Below are 9,890 nucleotides of genomic sequence, written 5' to 3' on the forward strand. Positions count from 1 at the left end.
AGGTGGACATCTGATGCTGTAGAATTTAAAGCATATAAAAACATACCTGCAGGTGATTGCATACTTTGACTCTTTGTCTTGATTCTAACCAAGCTATCAAACAGCACAGGAAGGGAGGTGTGCGTATCTTGTCCTGTATTTCTCCTGTTTGACAGTGAGTAGAACCTACCATGTTATATCTGGAATAGATTTTTACACAGCATTTCATCACTGACTTCTGAATGTACTCAATTCATCTCTGCAAATACTTTTTTTTTTTTTTTTTTTTTTTTTTCCCCCAGAAATGTTCACTGTTTAGGAAAGGAAAAAGCTCAATCTTGCCTAAATGGAGAATATGTTAAACAACCAGTTTTACTCAAAAATCTCGGACCTCCTTTTTTCCAGTCCATCAATGACAAAGCATCAAAACTGTACTCCTACAATGTTTAGTCATTGGCTCTGAAGCTGTAACACCTAGACAGAGATGTACTTTCAAGCACAAAATCAATACTCTGTCAAAATTCTAACTCTTACTTTTGTCAGAACCAGTGGATACAATTTGGGGATCCAAGCTCTATAAATTGACTCCAAAATTGAGAAATACAAGGATTCTCAGTGCCGCCACATGGTTTCATTGCCACTGAAAGGGTCCTGCTTTCTCCCAAGTTTTGAGGCTTACTTTATGTCATTCCCAAAAGCAGTTATTTTTTAAAAAAATTATTTATTTGCTACATGACTTATCTCTAAAAGTAAACAATTCATTTATAATGGAATAATACGTTTCTGTTTGAAGGACATAGGCTCTTTAAACATAAAACATGTATTTGTAAAGTACGTAGAACACATCACCCCAGAAGAAAAAATGTATGGTTTTAGCGTTAAGCCATTAAACATATGCTATGGTAGACTATGCCACTCCCAAATTGTAAACACAGGTCGTTGTATTTTCAACCAACATTATTCAGTGCTTTGTCTGACCTCTTTTCGTTTCACATCAGAAAGAGAGAAAGAAAAAATCTGTTATATTTTTACATGATACAGCCTATCATAAAACAAAAAGTACGTTACCATTGCTTGTCCATATGATATTCACGACGTCTGGAATATTTCTGCCACCACCTTTTTCAGCACCTGTCTCTTGGCCAATCAGAAAAAAGCAAAAGGCCTGAAGTCTCTCCAACTCCATGGAAACTCTTTCCAAAAATACTCCCAAGCTAAGTGTCTCCCTAATAGAAGCTAGTGACTGACAAATCTCTCAGCAGTTCATTCTATATCGCCAGCTGTGTTTTAATTTTTTTTTTTAAATTTAGTCCTACTGAGCTTAACAGCGGAAGTAATCAGCTGTTCACTGTTCCTTCTTCAGCATTCACTCCTCTTTCCAGAAGTATGGATGTCACATTCTTGCACATTTGTCTTTGTTCAGCACTATGACTTCTGGCAGCAATACACAGCTGTCTACCCTTATCTTGCACCAGACGTGTTTAGGTGGCAGGCTGAGCCTTCCTACAGACCACAGGAATACATTTGGCATAACCAAAAGACAGCTTGCAAGAGTTGTTAAAAAGGTAAAGTAATGTAAAACTGTATCATGATAAAAGGAAAAAGATAAGTAAATATTTATTTTCCTAGAGATCAGCATTTCACCGTTTGTTGAAAGAGGCACATTCCTTCTTCAAAATTAATCCCCTTGTAAAGAAAGAGGCTTTAATCTGGTATTGAACTTCAGTGCTGTCTGTGCCTGCTCAGATCAAACACATTTCACATGCTAAGAAGGAATCTGAGTACATGACTGGCTGTGAATATAAACATGTAAAATATGCACACTAGGCTTGCAGCTAAAATTAATCTAATGGAGATCATTTTCCTTATGAAGAAGAAAGTCTAACTGAGCTGCATTGACAAAGGCTTAGTACATACAACACAAAAAGATGCCATGTGCTACAAAGCATTTTTCTCACTGCCCAGCTATAAGAGTTTTATGATATGCATAAGTGCAAACAGTTTTTATTTAAAAAAAAAATCAGATTTGTTTGAAGTATCTTTTTCACAGACATATCCAGATAACAGCTAATGTGACCGGGTCTGAAGCCCATACTTAAAGTTAAGCAGGAGTTCCATACTACACAGGTCATAGAGGGATGGATAACTTTTCAGATATGGTACAGCAAGTGATAGCAAGTGTAATTAATTTACAAAATAAAATAAATGGCAATGCCACATGAATATGACTAACATTTACAGAATACATGACAAAAACAAATTAGAGAAGAATAATAGTTGAAGCAGTCAAGTTAAATGAAACTAGACAAAATTACGTCTAAGGTCTTGAATGTGGACTCCTTTAAAGAAACCTCTTGCACATTTGGGAAAATTAACTACCTAACAGCTATGGTTTGCTTTTGTCCTTTCAAACAGCGTATGAGCTATCAGTCTGTTTAAGTTAGACTGTTCCTTTTGTGACACAGATTTTCCACCAGAGTGTTCTAGTTATAACTTCTTTCACTTCTTTCCTTAGAAAATTATGTAGGACTTCACTGAACTGATACATTACAAACAGTGCTTAGATTTCTTAAATTTATCATATAATCTTAAATCTTTACAGGCTATTCAATTTCAATTATATTGCCATGTGCTACACTGCCAAATTTTATCCTTGCTTTCTCTAACCCTTGTGAGATTGCATCAGTCCTGTCTCAGTAACTTTCACTCCTTTCCCATGTTTCTTAAACAGGAAATGGATTTCCTGGGGTTTGTGCTTTAACATCAGCCGTTAACATCAGCCTAACATAGGCTTGCTTAAATTCTTATTTGTATACATTCCCAAATGCTAAAACCTGGGATGGCCTTTCTACCGAAACCACACAGGCTGTCAATTCCAGTTTGACAACACCTCCTTTCTTGACCTTTAATACCAGTATATAATATGCCTTAAATATTTTAATGGAATCAGGCAGTGAAAAGGCCCTCTCTAGGCCTTCTGCACAGATGTGAGCCTAGCCTAGATGGGTTTTCAAGGACTTCTATTACGAAAGTTATCAGTACCTGTAAATCACATTGTCCGGTCTGTTGTCTGTTCTGAAGAGGAATTTCAACTAGAAATGTGTCAACAGCACAGGGCCTAACGTACGTGCTGGCCCCTGGCCGAAAAGTTTGATGGCACACCCCACAGTTTGACGGCAACACGTCCTGACAGCCCAGCTTGTCCTGTGCGCCTCCGCCGTGCCATGACACCCTCCCGGTCTCCACCGCCAGGCGGGGCGGTCCCCCCCTCAGCCGGCGGCAAGCGCCCTCCTCGCTTCTCCCTCGGCGCCGACACTACCACCCCCCACCCCCCTTCTCCCTCCGCCCCGTCCCGCTTCCCGCCCTTCTCCCTCAGGGCCTCGCCCTGGGTCCCTGAGCGCGTATGTGGGTCTGTGAGTGGACGGGCTTAAAAAGGCGAAAGGCAGGATCAGAAATGAGTGTAGTTAACCTCGAGGGAGTTTGATGAACGCTGGGGCCTGGCAAAAAAGCGAAGGGGCCACCAGTCTCGAAGGCTGAGGCGGCTCAGTGACAGCGCCGCCCAGACCAGGCCACCGCCCACCCTCAGGTAACTTGGGCAGGGATGGCTTCACCCCAAGCACAGTGTTTATTGGCGAGGGTGGACAGCTTTGCCCTGCTTTTCTTCCCTCTCCTGCTAAATCCTGTGAGGGCACCACGGTGTGTTTCAGAGCCCCAGGTGCAAAAGTGTATTAATCGCCATGCACAGGGCCCCAAATTCCTAACGACGTTCCTGTGAGATTTAAGGGGTGTTAAAAACATTCACCAGTAAAATGGCAATTTGGCCATGAGCTCAGATTTTACCTGAATGGCTAGTGATAGATTAAAAAATAGGGCATCTTGAGAGAGAATAGCATTACAGGTGTTCTCGTAGCCTTGACATAAGGGAAGCGGAATTACAGGTTTCGCCGTCTGAGGTAAATTGCCTCAGCAAGACCTTAGATACCAAAGAGCTTTGACTGAGAAGCCTTCATTTCTTCCCCAGTTTAAAAAACAGTATTAGTTCTTTGTGAGTTGCTTGTTAGCCTTCCTTTCCACTTTGCAGTTTCCTTCCCACTCACGGCTGTGGTAGTTCTGGAAAGTTGCAGTATTTTTAAGTTTATTGAACTGTTGTTACTTCCAGTGCCTCAGTCACTTTGTTGATGAAGTACTCTGTAAACAAAGGGTGTGAGTTATTACTATTCTTTTAACAGTTCCACAACTGTTGTGTTTCTTCTAGAACAAGTACTGGTACCACTGCTAGCAAAACTGAAGGTGTATGAGCTTTTCCGTTGCACTTCTACAATTTCCTCCTGGGAAAATCCTCAGAAAAACTCTTCCAGAAACTTGGAAAAATGGTGTTTGAGTACCATTGATACAGCTTGACTATTTCATATTTTGACACTTTTTTATATATATATATATATGACAGGTACGTACTTCCAATGCACTCTATAAAAATACACAGATTAGCTCTAGCTATGTAACAAATTTATTTACAAATATATTTACAAGAAAAATTAAACATGTTTGCATACTGAGGGAAAGCAAAAAACCACAGCTATGTATGGCATCAAACTACAGCAAAGCAGTGACCCAGTATGTTTAAGCACAGGTGACCAGATTAATTTTTTTTTTAAACTTTCAGAGGTGGAAAGAAATGTCTGTCAGTCAAAATAACTGGAGGATTCTGTGGCAAATAGTAAAGGGGTTTGTATCTGTCTCTGCTGCCTAAAGTAGAAGCAGCTCTTAAAGAGTCTTATTTGAAGTTTACAAACTGGTGTTTGGACCTTGGGTCTTGGAAAGGAGATTGCCTATCTACTTGTATTTTACCCTGTTGCTATTTAGAGTAAGATAAAAAATAACAGGAACCGTAACAGAGGTTTTTTGCTTTCTCAGGTAAGTACATGAATTAGTAGGGTAAAGAGCCATGCTTGTTACTGTATTTCGGTTTTAGCCCAATCAACAATGAAAATCTTTTACACTGTGTAATATCTTCATCAGATGGAATGGAAAGCTTGTACAACCAGAATAGCTTTATAGTTTGTGACATGAGGTTTTGAATGACTCGGGTTGACTGGTGTTAGAAACTATTATTTATGTTTCAGATCGGTCTAGCTATACTCCATCAAATCTATCAGTAGTGAAAAGTGTTAACTCCCTGGGGTTCTGTTCATCAGTTGAATTTGCCACAAAACTGCAATAGGAATGGAGTGAGCATATCAGACATAATAGCCTTTATCTTCTTTATATGTTATTATTAATTTTTACATTTTACACGTAAATGTTGTATTATTACATCATTGCATATTATTGCACATCTTTCAGAATGTGTAATTGTTCCAAAGTTTTAGTCCCTCTGGCATTTGCTTATAGTGATTTACTGCTGTCTACCACCTTTGTAAAGGAGCATACACATTATTTTTGCAATAAAAATGGAAGGTCTTGATCAAAAATTAAGTAAGGTTCCAAAAGATTTGGCACAGATCAAAGGATATAAGCATTCCCTAAATCTTAGTAGAAAGGCATTGTGAAAACTTGTTCATGGCTTGATACAGCTGTATAAACCCTTGCCCAAGTCAGTTTGCAAGTTATGATGAGTATTTCATGAACAAATCACCAGTGTAACTATATTTGTAGAAGCTCAGTTCCTTTAAAAATTATTTCTGCAGGTGTCTCCAGGCACATATATTTTCTTTCCAGAAGTAACAATTAAAACATATAATTCCAAGAACCAGGATTTCATCCACCCCCTCCCTGTAGAAAATGCTGAAGATAGCCCAAGGCAGTTTGCTGTTTATATGCAGGCTATTTTTGGCTCCCATTCCAAGGTGGCTAACTAATGCATTTAGTGGAGAGGCTGGGTCCCTGATACAGGGCCTGGATTCTACTCTGTGGGGTGGCTGCTTAAAAATGAGGCATACAGTGGTTAACTCTTAGATGACCAGCTCCTTTTTTGTGTACAGTTTTTAGCCTGGGATTTTTAGAGTGACAATTCTGTTCTTATTTGACACACTGAAATTACTGTAAAATGACCTGAAATAAAATCATTTTTTCAAATTTCATTACAACATGGTAAAGGATCCCAAGTCATAAGAATGGGGCTTGCATACATTGTGAAGTAAGGAAGTATTCCTAATCCAACAGTGAATCTGTTGAAGCTGTGATTAGGGGAGATTAATTGCCTCTATGAAGATGCAAAGAAAGATACTGTATTAATCACTGAAATAAAATGCAATACTAGCACATGGTAACACATGAAGATGGTCTGGAATCAACAGGGAACTATGAGTCTCTTGGGCACTTCTGTCACAACAGTGGGTCCACTGCACTTCCATTGTTGCGAGGAAAAAACATTAGTAAAAAATGCAAGTCAATATCTAGAAGACCTTGAGCTAAGAACAAGTGTCAGCCCACAAAATGAATTCAAATCAGAGAGCAGATATAATGGACGCTGGCAGAAGGGACAGAGGCCTCTAGCATCTATTTGGAGTTACAGTTTCTCCTATGTACTGTAGTGAATTTGACTCCTAATAGGCTGTGATCTGGCAGAAACAATCCTACCCACACATTGCTTTTATTTCTGGAAATTATGTGATAAAGTCTGTAGATTAAACCAGCACTCCTCAGGTTTACTTCTTCCTTTCACTGAGTATCAAAGGAAATAATGTGCCTGAAAAGGCACAAGTGTGCTCTTGGACAGAAAATTTTTCTTCCCTGTGACAAAATTCTCAGTTGAGTTCTTAATGGGATGAAAGTACTTCCTTGGCAAAAACAGTAAAGGAGAGTTGACTGCGTTACTCATTACACTCTACAAGGCTATAGAAACCAGAAATGCATTTTGTTTCAGTGTTAATACATATGTCAGAATTGTGGGGTCATTTTAAAGCATGCATGTTTTCCAAGGATTTTGAGTGTCATTTCTGAGAAAGATACTTCTTTTCTGATTACAGGATTACTTCATCTGAGATGTGAAAATTCAGTAGGTAAATTTATTTATACAGTGTAATATATGGTTACAGACTAATAATTCTCTATTATTACAAAAAGATGTACCATTTCTGCTGATAACTCTAAAAATGAAAAGGGTGTTTTCCAACCTAAATGATTCTGTGATTCTATGTTTTTTTCTTTCCCTGGAAGATTTTAAGGTACGCAAGGAAGCTATTAATTTTAAACTATTTTTTGTAGAAAAAGACAATTATTTTAATTATTGTCATAAAAATAGTTGCTTTTGTTAAAAAATTAAAAATCTGTTAAGTCAAAATGCTGTAGAAAGACATTATTTTTTAAAAATTAACTTTCACATACTGTGTTTTCTATGACCTGTGGAGACAGGCCCTTTAACAATGAGGAAAAATCACATCCTAAATTCCAGAATATTTTAAAACAGCCTGAAATACTGTGTTAAATACAAAAAAAAAAAAAAAATTGCTCATATAAATGATTAAGTTCTCTGAATTTCTGAGTAGTTAAGTGCACAGTACTTTGTGCCACTTCCAGGCTGAACGTTGCTTCTACTGGAATTCCAGATAGTGGCAGTCCGCTGAAACATGAGTTCAGTTACCAAATATAGATGAGTGGGGTAAGAATTACATAGTCTCAGAGGACAGATGTAACGCACAGGCCACAGTCTTCTCAATGCTTACTGAGGACCAAGCAATCTTTAGTGAATAGCTGGAGCAACTTTAAGCCTGCTTAGATAAAGAAGGAAAACAACAACTTTACCCGCTATTAATTATACTTGAGACTCTTCATATTGGCCTGTTAATTGTAAGGTCTGTTTTATGTTTTCTGCTAAATTTAATTAGTGTACTTTTGGGAGTAATTTTGCAGGATTTCAAAATTCAGAGGAAAAATATGTGTCTTTTTTGTTCTAAAAAAATCTTAGTAGATACATTTCTTGTTTCATATTATTCCTTTGAATAGATTGGCTTTGGGTCGTATTTTTTTAAGTAATAATTTTTCATTGGACAGGTTCTGCAAATTCAGGATGCTTATATTTTCTTGAATCCTTTGATTTTCTATGGTTTTCCATATTTCATTATTTATCTCTTGATACCTTAATTTGATTAATTATTCAAATGTTTTCTGAGATTATTTTAATCCAGTACATTTTGAATTTACTATTTACCAAATTAGTCTTTAGAACATCTATATTATTTTCTGAACAAATATTTAAACAGCGTGATATTAAAATGTGTGTTTACTTGTGAGTAATCTTTAAATATATAGCAAATAGGACCCCATAAATAGTTTATACAGAATAATGCTGGAAATATAGCTAAACACTGATCTGCATGGAACATTGTATTTTATGTTTGTCTTTAAATGATATAGTATATGGCTTTGTGTGTTACCTAATGAGTAATGATGATGAAAACTGTTATAAATACATTGTAGTCTAACTCAGAGAAGCTAGAAATAGCATTCAAAATATCTAATTATGATCTTATATGCTACTTGATAGGGTTAGTAATACTTCATCTCCAGTTCACTGTGGTTACAAGTTGCTCTAAAAGAATAGTGGGTTTGTGTATTACAGTGTGGCTGAAAAAAAGTCTTTATACTGGAAGCTTCCATTCAGCTGTCTAAAGCTAGACATATAAATCCATTTTTAGGCACCAGACCTTTCTCTGAAGAAGGCTTATCAGCATTAGAAATTGCTAATAACCAGCATATGTTTAGATTAATTGACTTTATCTAAATACGCAGCTACAGACTGATTTACCTAAATTTAGACACTGGGTTTTGAAAATTATGACATATGTAGCCTTTATGTTTTTCTAATGATAAAACTGGGTATTAGGAGAAGGTATGCTAATTCATAATACATTCATTTTAATCATCGTGTTGGGTGGCTGGCAATAGGTGAAATTGTCCCCTGACCCATAACCCATTGAAACACCAGAGCAGCTTGGTGTTAGAAGCCAGAAAAGTTTATCTGAGTACGTAATGTATCACTTTGAGATGTGAGCAAGCTAGGAACCAGTATGAACCACATTTAAATAATGATATCATTTGAAGCACAGATATTTATGACTTATCTAAATAGTAAACTAGCACCTTTGTTCATTTGAATACAAAGTTTTAAAAATAACTAAGATTAAGGAGACAGAAACTCTCCAGGTTTAACCCTTGGTTCCCTTGCATTTATCCAGTTTATGCCTTAACAGCTGAGCCTCTAGACCAACTGTTTGCTTGGCTTCTCAGTTTCATTCTTTAAAGCTGCTATGTGGTAGTCAGTTATACTGTATATACTTTTTTAGATCCTGTTGACAAGAGATTGGCACGGTTGCTAAATTTGTTGCCCTGTAAACACAGATAAAAGGAAAGAAAGATGTAATCCCAGCAAAGAATAAGCCTATCACTGTATTCTGTAAAAACACATATCAAATCCTAAACTGCTTTGGTTCCCTTATACTTCTCTTTTATGTGTTGGTTGTAATCTGTTGGCAAGACAAGCAGGCATATCAAGAGGTGCTTATGCCAGGCCAAGAATTCCAATAATCTATCAGTCAGTTAATGACTACATGCCGGGTAAGCCCTGGTGAACTGACTATCGGCAACTGGAGCTTGCACAAGCTAATGTAAAATGCATCCGAGTGCACCTCATGACTGTAAAACCACCTATCTATCAGTGGACAAATACTCGGGACCATTAAGAGAATATATAATATTTTTAAAAATCTTGTGCAGAATTAATCTCATAGAAATTACCATAACAAGATAATTTCAAGAGTAATTAAAAACACTGACATTCAAGATAATTAAATGCTTTGCAGAAGCAGCAATTACTTTTAAGATCAGATCACCTGCAAGCTAGTGACCAGCAGGACAAATAAATTTCAATAAGAAGAGTTTCGGGAAACTCTTCTTGGGAAAAGAAGTTCCCA

This window comes from Charadrius vociferus, unplaced genomic scaffold (genome assembly GCF_000708025.1).
Source record: "Charadrius vociferus isolate BGI_N301 unplaced genomic scaffold, ASM70802v2 scaffold59, whole genome shotgun sequence".
In the NCBI taxonomy this organism is placed as follows: domain Eukaryota; kingdom Metazoa; phylum Chordata; class Aves; order Charadriiformes; family Charadriidae; genus Charadrius; species Charadrius vociferus.